An 8,969-nucleotide genomic window follows, 5' to 3' on the forward strand; every position below is an offset into this window, starting at 1 on the left:
AATTTAGGATACTGGTCACCTCTGCTGGGAGAAAGGGGTCTGGGGTCTCCAATGGTTCCACAGGTGATGTTCTAGCTCTCAAGCTGTGTGATGTTTATATTGGTGTTCATTATGCAAGTCTTTCCACGTTATATATTCTATACAGGTTATATTGTGAGTATGAGTTTGGTAGAGGACCCAGACAAGGAATATTAATATTTATAATTCAGAGTGGACAACCATCTAGTGCTCTGGACACACCTCAACCCAGTACCAACGCTACGTTCTTCTTATTGAAGTCTATACAGCCAGTGCCTGGCACATAGATCATTACAGATGCATAATGATAACTTGATAAGGGAATAAACGGTAGAGGATTGATTAGATGGATGGATGGGTGGACAGACGGAAGACTGAATGAAGTGGCCAGCTCAGGGCTTAAATAACATGAAGGTATTTAATAGAAGCTCGAGCGCAAATGGGAGAAAGAAGCAGGAAGCTAAATAAGACTTGAAAACTGCAACCAGAACTTCCTTTCTCTCATCTCTTGAATGCAAGCAATAAGGTAAAATTAGAGTCACCTAATTTAACATAAGCCAAATTGAATCCCTCTTTATTAAATGGAAAGAAGACTGACTATTAATTCTATACAGTCCTCTCGTCACTACCCCACCCTCACTAGTCGGCTTAGGAGAATTGCTTCTTCTTTCTCAACTCACTCGTGCTTTGCCCTGACCCCTTGTTCGGTCTTTCAAACGCACTTTGATTGTGGACATTCTTTACTGATTTGCAAGTGTGATACCCTTCTGGGCCCTTCTACGCTGTAGGCTTGATGAAGGGAAGTGTGTCCTATTCATCTGTTAATCCTGCACCTATTACAGCACTTGACAGATCACATGTTGGACACATACTTCTTTTGAAATGAACAGATCCTGATATGCCTTAAAAGCAGTGAATCTAAGTCAATGACTCCAAAACTCAAGTATTAATAGATTAGCAGAGAAGGGGTCTCAAAATCAGAAGGAAGGGTACAAATACAAAGTAGACTCTAGGCTGATTATGGCTAGGATGGAAAAAAGCAATTTCAACCAAGCCCTGAAGTCTTGCTGAGTCCTCTCAAGCCAAGCAAATCTGATGCATATAATACACCTAGCCTGGGCCACACACAGCCCAGGGGATAAAGTGGCTCCATAAAGATTGGGCTGAGATATCTTTAGAAGGTTGAGTAAAAGCCAGCTTTGTGAAAATACGGCATTTGAAATGAAAATTCTTTCGGGTATTGATCCCTGGAAAACACATTAGGGCGCCCTGGAAAATAAAACAAAACAGGCAGGTGACAAGGCCAGGAAGACGTGCAGAAATACAGCGAGGTGAGTGAGGCGGGTGGAAAGTCATATGCACAGAGAAGTGTGAACCTTGGATGGAATTAATCACACCACTAATCGCTCAGGCCACTGTCTGCATTGATCCTATAGTAATTCTGGTGCAGTAGCCAAAACTCAGTTGAAAGTCTTCTAGCAGACACTGCTGGAAACTCCTCTTTGAAAAATCTATCCAAGTTGCTTTATTTTGTTTATACACTAAATGCTGCTTTGCATCCAAAAGTAAAGGCAGAACTCGAGGAAGAGATAGGGTAGAACTCATAATTGGATCTGATGATTACTTCCTTCTTCCTTTCGGGACTATTTTCAAATATTGGTAGTTTAGCCTGATTGGTGAAAGCTGTTATTGTTCAGATACTGGATGACATGCCTCACAACAGCAAACAGGGCGGTATCAACTCGTTGACCAGTTGACTACTCATTACGTGAAGGCACTATCTTAATCCGTGAATGTGCATTATCTTTGTAACAGTCATAATAGCGCCCTCAGGTCGGGATTATTACCCCATTTTCTATATGAGAAAACTGAGTCTTGAGAGATAAAGTAGACTGAGCAGCTGTTTTGCTCCAGGGCCATCTAATTTAATCTCCTTCCAGCTGATATTCATAAAAAGACATCTCTAAGGAACACTGGTCTCTACAAGTATTGTCAGATATTTCTACCCACTTCGAGGGCAAAAAACAACCACCACTAAATCATGGGAAACTTGTGGGCAGGAATCAGCACAGAACTGGATGTCATGAAACTCAATACATCTACTGACTGAATTTTGTTTGGGGACCACGTGGAGCATCCGGGCTTTGAGAATGCCAGCCGATGAGAACTTCCCATTGTCAGTGGTCCTTCTTCTTTCCTTTGCCTCTTTTCTCCCTTCTTCCCTTTTCCTTCCCTTCTCTCCTGCCTGCCTTCCATTAAATGAGTATTTTCAAGCACCTACTATGTATAAGCTTTGCACTTGAGGTGGGATACAGAGATAAAGTAACATGGACCCCGCACTCGGGTACCTTGAAGAATAGACACAGGAACACACCACAGCACAGTGCGAGAGAGGCTACACAGACTCCAGGGAAGAGTGGACAGGCAGAGTCAGGTTCATCTCCTTCTCTTCGTGTTCAACCAGTAGAGTACAGGGCCATGCTTCCAAATGGGAGAAGACCCGGCATGTGAAGGCAGGTCTGCAAATGAACCAAACCACACATTACGTACAGGAAGGACAGTGCGATCACATGAAGGAAGAGCCGTCTACCAGGGATGGAGGGAAAGAGGGCACAGGAGAGAGAAATAACTTTCCTGAGCCCTAGGAAGAGGGGAAATCAGCAAAATTCCTTCCTGACCTGTCACACACACACTCCCTCTCTCAACCCTTCCGTCTCCCAAGGAGGACTTTGACTTCTCTCCATACTTAATCTTGTAAATAAGAATGGGGAATGTAAATTTCATCAACACTGAAGAGCAGGACAGAGCTGGAGCCCACGTGGCAAGTGGAGGGGGAAGGGCAATTCCAATATTTATTTTTTATTATTATTATTATTTCGAGGAGAGGGAGAAAAGGCAGAAATATTTCCAAAATGTCAACACTATTAAGGAAATCGGAACACCTTAATCCATTTAAATGTCAGCTAGAATCAGGCGTAGGTTTTCAGGAGGGGAGAATGAGAAAGTAAGGAGGGCAGAGAGGGAATTAATGCCAGATTCCACATAATCTATCAAAGTTTCTTTCTTTTCTTAATATATTAAATATTAAATGCTTCTTTGCATCTGAGTGAGAGAGGAGAGATAAAGGGACCAGTGTGGAACTCATAAATGCCTAGATAATTGGTTTTGAGGGTTTTTTTCTTCTTTCTTTCTTTCTTCTTGGCGGATTCTCAATTTCCCTATAAAAGAGAAAATTCATTTCCAGCCGCTAATGTAATGTCAGCGTGCTGTTTACTAAGCATGGATGATGTATAGGGGGACACTACTTTCAGAGGACTACTTAATGATGCATAGAATTAAATCCTGAGCTCCTCAGCTGAGCCTCCTCCCTCCCTCCTGGTTCCCAGGCTCCCAGTGCATCCTGGGAGAAGCAGGATTGGCCTAACCTGCCTCCCTGGTCGCGAGAATTCTGGGGTCTCTGCCGGGGAAACTTGAAAATAGCCCCTTAGCCTCAGCAGACACATCTGCCCCTGGCACAGCCTGGGATGACCTCCTGGGCAGAAAGAAACTGATGGACAAGGGGAAAGATGGCTGCTCAGTGCTGGGGAGACAGAAGAAGGGCGTTAATGGGAGGCACTGGTTGGGGGGAGAGGGGGATGCGGGGGATGGGAGGGCAGAAGGCAGGGTGAAGTTGGAGAGCCTTGGGAGGGAGAGGGCTGACCAGGAAGAGCTGGAGGTGGAGCTTCCTTCTCTGAGCTCACCCTCTGCCTTCTGGAAACTGCAGCATTCAGATGTCTAGGAAAATAGATGTGGGCAGTTCAGCTGCATCCCTGGGGGCCTACGAGGCTATCATTGCCAGAGCAGCACTTTAGTTCTTCTCCTGCACCAGCAGCTCATGCTGTTTTCACAGCGGGGCTGGGCAGCCTGAGGGGTAGCACCCCACAGTGGGACAGCCCAGCTTCCTGCCCTGTGGAAGTGACCCAGCCATGCCACCTAAGAAACCGCTTGTGGGCCGGCATGGAAACTGGGAGAGAAGGTAGGAAGGTAGACAAAGGGGCTGGTGGTGAGCTGAGGGTAGTTGGGGAAATGCACGTCTAAGTGTGACGGTGTGAGGAGGGGGTAACCACCCAGTCCGTTCTGCATCTCCTCCAGGGCTGCTCTGGCCCCCTCCATCCTACTGAGGCTGGTCCCCCTTCTCCCCCTGGGTAAGATGGGTGGCCTCATTTTCTTTGTCCTCCTGGGCATTTGATGTCACTGGCCACTTCTTCTTTCTGGAAGCCCTCTACTCCTCTGGCATCCTTGACGCTGCTCTACTTCTGACAGCTCATTGTCTGTATCCCTCGTGTGTGTCTTTTTTCCCTCCCATCTACACACCGTAGACTTTCTATGGGTGCTTTCTTGGGAGCTCACTCCTTCTCTGTGTGTTTTCACTCCCTATACAGGTTCCTGCCTTTCATGATTCCAAACTGCTATCTCTAGTCTGACCACACTCCTGGGCTCCCAGGGCACATTGGCAACCACGTCTAAGCACACCAGTATAAGTGCCCAGCTCTTGGGGCACATTCAGTTTCATTCCTACAGTCAGCCGCCCTTCCTCCACCCCATTTCTGCCCATGCATTTGCCATTTTTCCAAGCTCTCAGATCGGAAAACTTAGAGTCATCATTGTCTCTTCTCTCATTTATCAGTTTTGAAACGTCCCCTCACTTCACTCTTTCCTATTCATCCCCTGACCCAGCATCACCCTGATCTAGCTCTTATGCCTGGACTCCTGCCAAGGTCCCCCAGGTTTCACCTGCCCCCAACCCTGAACTCTGAGGCCAGACTCATCTTCACAAAACAACATTTCCACTAAGTCATTTGACAGAGGCTGGTCACCACCTACTCAATTGTGTCCAGACTGCACAGCACCGAGCAGACCCCACCTGAAAGAAGAATCAGCCCTGGGGGAACAGCATCATGTACCAGCCAAAACTGGGAGGAGACCCCAGCCTCCAGCCTCCTTGTGGAAGAGTGATTGAAGAAACTGAGAGTTTCCAAACTGGAAGAAGGGAGGCTAAACATTTGAGCTTAATTTGAAAATCTAAAGAGCTTAATTTGAAAATTCTCAAGGAGGATCAGAAGCTGGTTGACACAGAGAGACATGTCTGGAACCAGAGGACACAAGAGATCATGAGCTAGGACTTCCCTGGTGGTCCAGTGGTTAAGACTCTGTGCTTCCAATTCAGGAGGCACTGATTTGAGCCCTGGCTGGAGACCTAGGATCCTGCATGCCATGCGGTGGAGAGGGAGAAAGAAAAAGAAAGAGAGAAAGAGAGAAAGAAAGAAAGAGAAAGAAAGAAAGAAAGAAAGAAAGAAAGAAAGAAAGGAAGAAAGAAAGTAAGAAAGAAAGAAAGAAAAAGAAAAAGGAAAGAAAGAAAGAAGAAAGAAAAAGAAAAAGAAAGAAATAAATAAAAGAAAGAAAGAAGAAAGAAAAAGAAAAAGAAAGAAAGAAAGAGTAAGAAAGAAAAGAAATCATGAGCTAGATTTTAGACATTTCCAACAGTCAGAGACGTCTAAGGATGAAATTGTCTGCTCCTGTCTCTATATATGTTTCAACAAAGATTGATGATCACAGGTAGGGTTATCATAAAAGAGACCCACGTGTGGGATTAGCAAGGTAGGAAGAGTTTTTCTAGAAGGCTTTAAAAAGTTCCTCCTCACCCAGAGGTTCTAGACTATTCTACCTGACTTCAAGGCCCTCCTTCGCCTGACCTCACGTCTGTATCCATCTTCTTTCCAAGTATGTGTCCAGACAGGCCAGATTCTGCACTGTCCACACCATGCTCAATGCATCTCTTCGCCCATGTGGCTTCTGGAGTGAAGCATGGCCTCTTGTTGATCCTTCAAACCCACTCAGTCTTCTCTGCTCTCTCCCACCCTTGACTCACAGCCATTCAACCACATGATCTCATACTGTACTCCTTCTTACCCTCAAATTTTTCTAAGTGTGAATCCCTCATGACCTCATGATCTAATCATGATGCTTCTTTTGCACTTCCACAGTATCTAACACAGACCCTGGTGCACGCTGACCATTAATAAATATTTGATCAGGTAATTGATTAACCACTAGTATATACACGTTTTCATTGCCCACCTTGAGTCTGGCTCTGTCAGCCTTGCCAGCCCAAAAAATGTCCTTGAAAGAAAGATCCTGTGCATGGCTTTCTATCACATACTGAATCGAATGCCAGTTCCTCAGCATGATACTCAGAGCCCATCACACCCCGATCATCAGCTACCTTTTCAAAATGTTTCTTAAACCCTCAAAACCAATCCACACGCTTTGCTCTGGCCATGACAGACTCTCACTGTTCCCCCTGCCTGATATATGCCCTTCCCATCTTTGTTCATCTGGAAAATTCCTATTCACTCCTCAAAAGGCAACTCAGAAATCACCCTCTCTGTGAAGCTTTTCCTGATGACCTCTAAGGCGGCTCCTTCACTCCCTCCTCTGTGCTCCCATGACACTTTGGGCAGGACTCCATTATATCACTCAACATATTTTATTATAGTTAATTGTGTACACATCTGCCTTCCCCACCGTATGATGTGCTTGCCCTTCAAGGACAAGGACAATGTCTTACCCATCTCTCATCCTTCTAGTATCCAGCAGAGTGTAAGATATATAGTAAGTATTTAATTAGTAGGAAAGGGGAGAGGAAGGGAGGGATGGAGGAAGGGTTACAGGAAGGAAGGAAGGAAAAGAGAGGAAAAATCATGGGCAGTGAGGGTATTATGAGAAGAAACTGATGAGGGACATATGCATGGCATTCAAGTAGTAAGTGACCAAGAAGAAGGCACTTTGTGAGACTTCATGGGTCTTAGACAGGGATCTTTGCCTTATCTTAGGAACATCCTCTCTGGAACATGGTTCCAGCTTCCTTGCATTATAGGTCATGCTGATTGAAGCAAAAATCTCTCTCGCTTCTGGGACCCTGAGGTCCTCTTCTGTATAAGAGAGAAGAGAGTATTTCCATGAAGGCTGGAGATCTTGAGTGACGGGATAACTTGGTACAGGGACTTGGGAGAGTGTATTGCCTGGCATTGTGATTCATTAAGCCTATGGGTAGAGAAGGTGGTCCTGGGCCTCACAGTGGTGTCAGGATAAGTCAGAGCAACTCTCCTTGGTGCCAGTTCTCAGCAGAGTTGGTCCTCAGGAAACCTCTGACCCTGGGCTATCTGCCTAGTCAATGTTGTTAACTAGAATAACAGGGTCTCCCAGTTAAGCCAGAGCAGAGACTCTGGTACAATCTGGTAGATGGACTTGAGAAATATATCTCTCCCAAGAATCCCTCTGGATCCTTACTTATGGCAGAGCTGAGATGGTTCCCAGAAAAATCTTGAACTGAGTCTGTAGGAGTCTGTATATAAACAAACATGTCTGATGAGCTCTTGGATGGTTCCCCCTGGAAGCCCATTTGTAGGAAGGAATGACAGGGACCTCGTAAGATAATTCACCATTAGGAAGAAAATCTTTCAAAGCAAGCCAGACTCGGGCTTCCCTGGTGGCGCAGTGGTTGAGAGTCCGCCTGCCGATGCAGGGGACGCGGGTTCGTGCCCCGGTCCGGGAAGATCCCACATGCCGCGGAGCGGCTGGGCCCGTGAGCCGTGGCCGCTGAGCCTGCGCGTCCGGAGCCTGTGCTCCGCAATGGGAGAGGCCGCAGCAGTGAGAGAGGCCCGCGTACCGCAAAAAAAAAAAAAGCAAGCCAGACTCAACAGCAGCACCAAGTGTTAGAGGGTCATGGTACTGTGTGCAGCATGAGTTACTTCAGGAGCTTGTCCCAAATCAGCTACCTTGAGGACACAAGGGAAATAATAGCTCTGTGTGTCTATAAATTGAAAGAGGTGTTTCAGTAAATTTTGATTCTTTGGGGGTATAGGCAACCCTGCTTGGAGATTTCCCCCAACTGAGCACAGAGGGTACAATGTTCTCACTTCCTAAGAGCATTAGTGGTTGAGCAGTGGCTTTGGATGACAGAGCCCCCAGCGGTGGCATTTCTGGGAAGAGCAAAGGCTCTTGCTGACCAGCGGAGATGACAGACCAAAATAACAGAAGCCAGCACCATAGCAGCCCAAACTAAAATGCCTATAGACACTACCCCTTGGGTAGGACAAAAATGTTTGAGAGAAGGAAAAGATTGCATGGAGAAGTGGGAGTCAAAGTTAGCAAGCTCCAAAATTATTATTAAGGTGTCATCACCTGAACCCACAGGCAGGTGAGAGTCAAGACATTGAGAATACTCTCTTTAGTTGTTGTAGGTGTCACTGTCCTTCTAACTTTTTTTGTTTGTTTAAACACAGAGGGTGATCGTGCAGGCCAGGAGAGGAGAAAATAAAATAACACTGGCAGATTCAAGTCATGACACCCACAGCCGTGTTGTTCTCTAAGTTCAGGCTCTGAGTGAGGGGCACCCACCCCCTAAAGGCGAGAGGTTCCAATTGGGAGACTTGGCTTCAGCCCTGAGACTCAAGTATACTGAGGATGAGTTGGTGAGAGTGGGAGGCAGAGCTCAAAGTCTGCCTCAAGGGTGTCTGAACTGTTCTTCCTTCCTGGAAGGCCCCTCAGCATCAACAGAAAGAGATTCCAAAGGATCTCGAAGAAGGCAGACCCCTTGTCATTGGTTAGTCCAGCCAAGAACTCTGCTTGGTACCAATTTTGCATGTATGAGTGTCTGTTCCTATGGCCTGGGCACAGCCAGTATTTCTTTGTCTTTGTGCTATTTCTGGAACCCTTGACTTTTCACCATCAAATATGAGTTCCTTCGGATTATGTCTTCCAGATTTTGCCTTTTTTTTTTTTTTTTTTTTTTTTTTTTGCAGTAGGGGGGCCTCTCACTGTTGTGACCTCTCTCATTGCGGAGCACAGGCTCCGGACGCGCAGGCTCAGTGACCATGGCTCACGGGCCTAGCCACTCCGCGGCATGTGGG

The sequence above is a fragment of the Physeter macrocephalus genome, chromosome 12 (genome assembly GCF_002837175.3).
Source record: "Physeter macrocephalus isolate SW-GA chromosome 12, ASM283717v5, whole genome shotgun sequence".
Taxonomy (NCBI): domain Eukaryota; kingdom Metazoa; phylum Chordata; class Mammalia; order Artiodactyla; family Physeteridae; genus Physeter; species Physeter macrocephalus.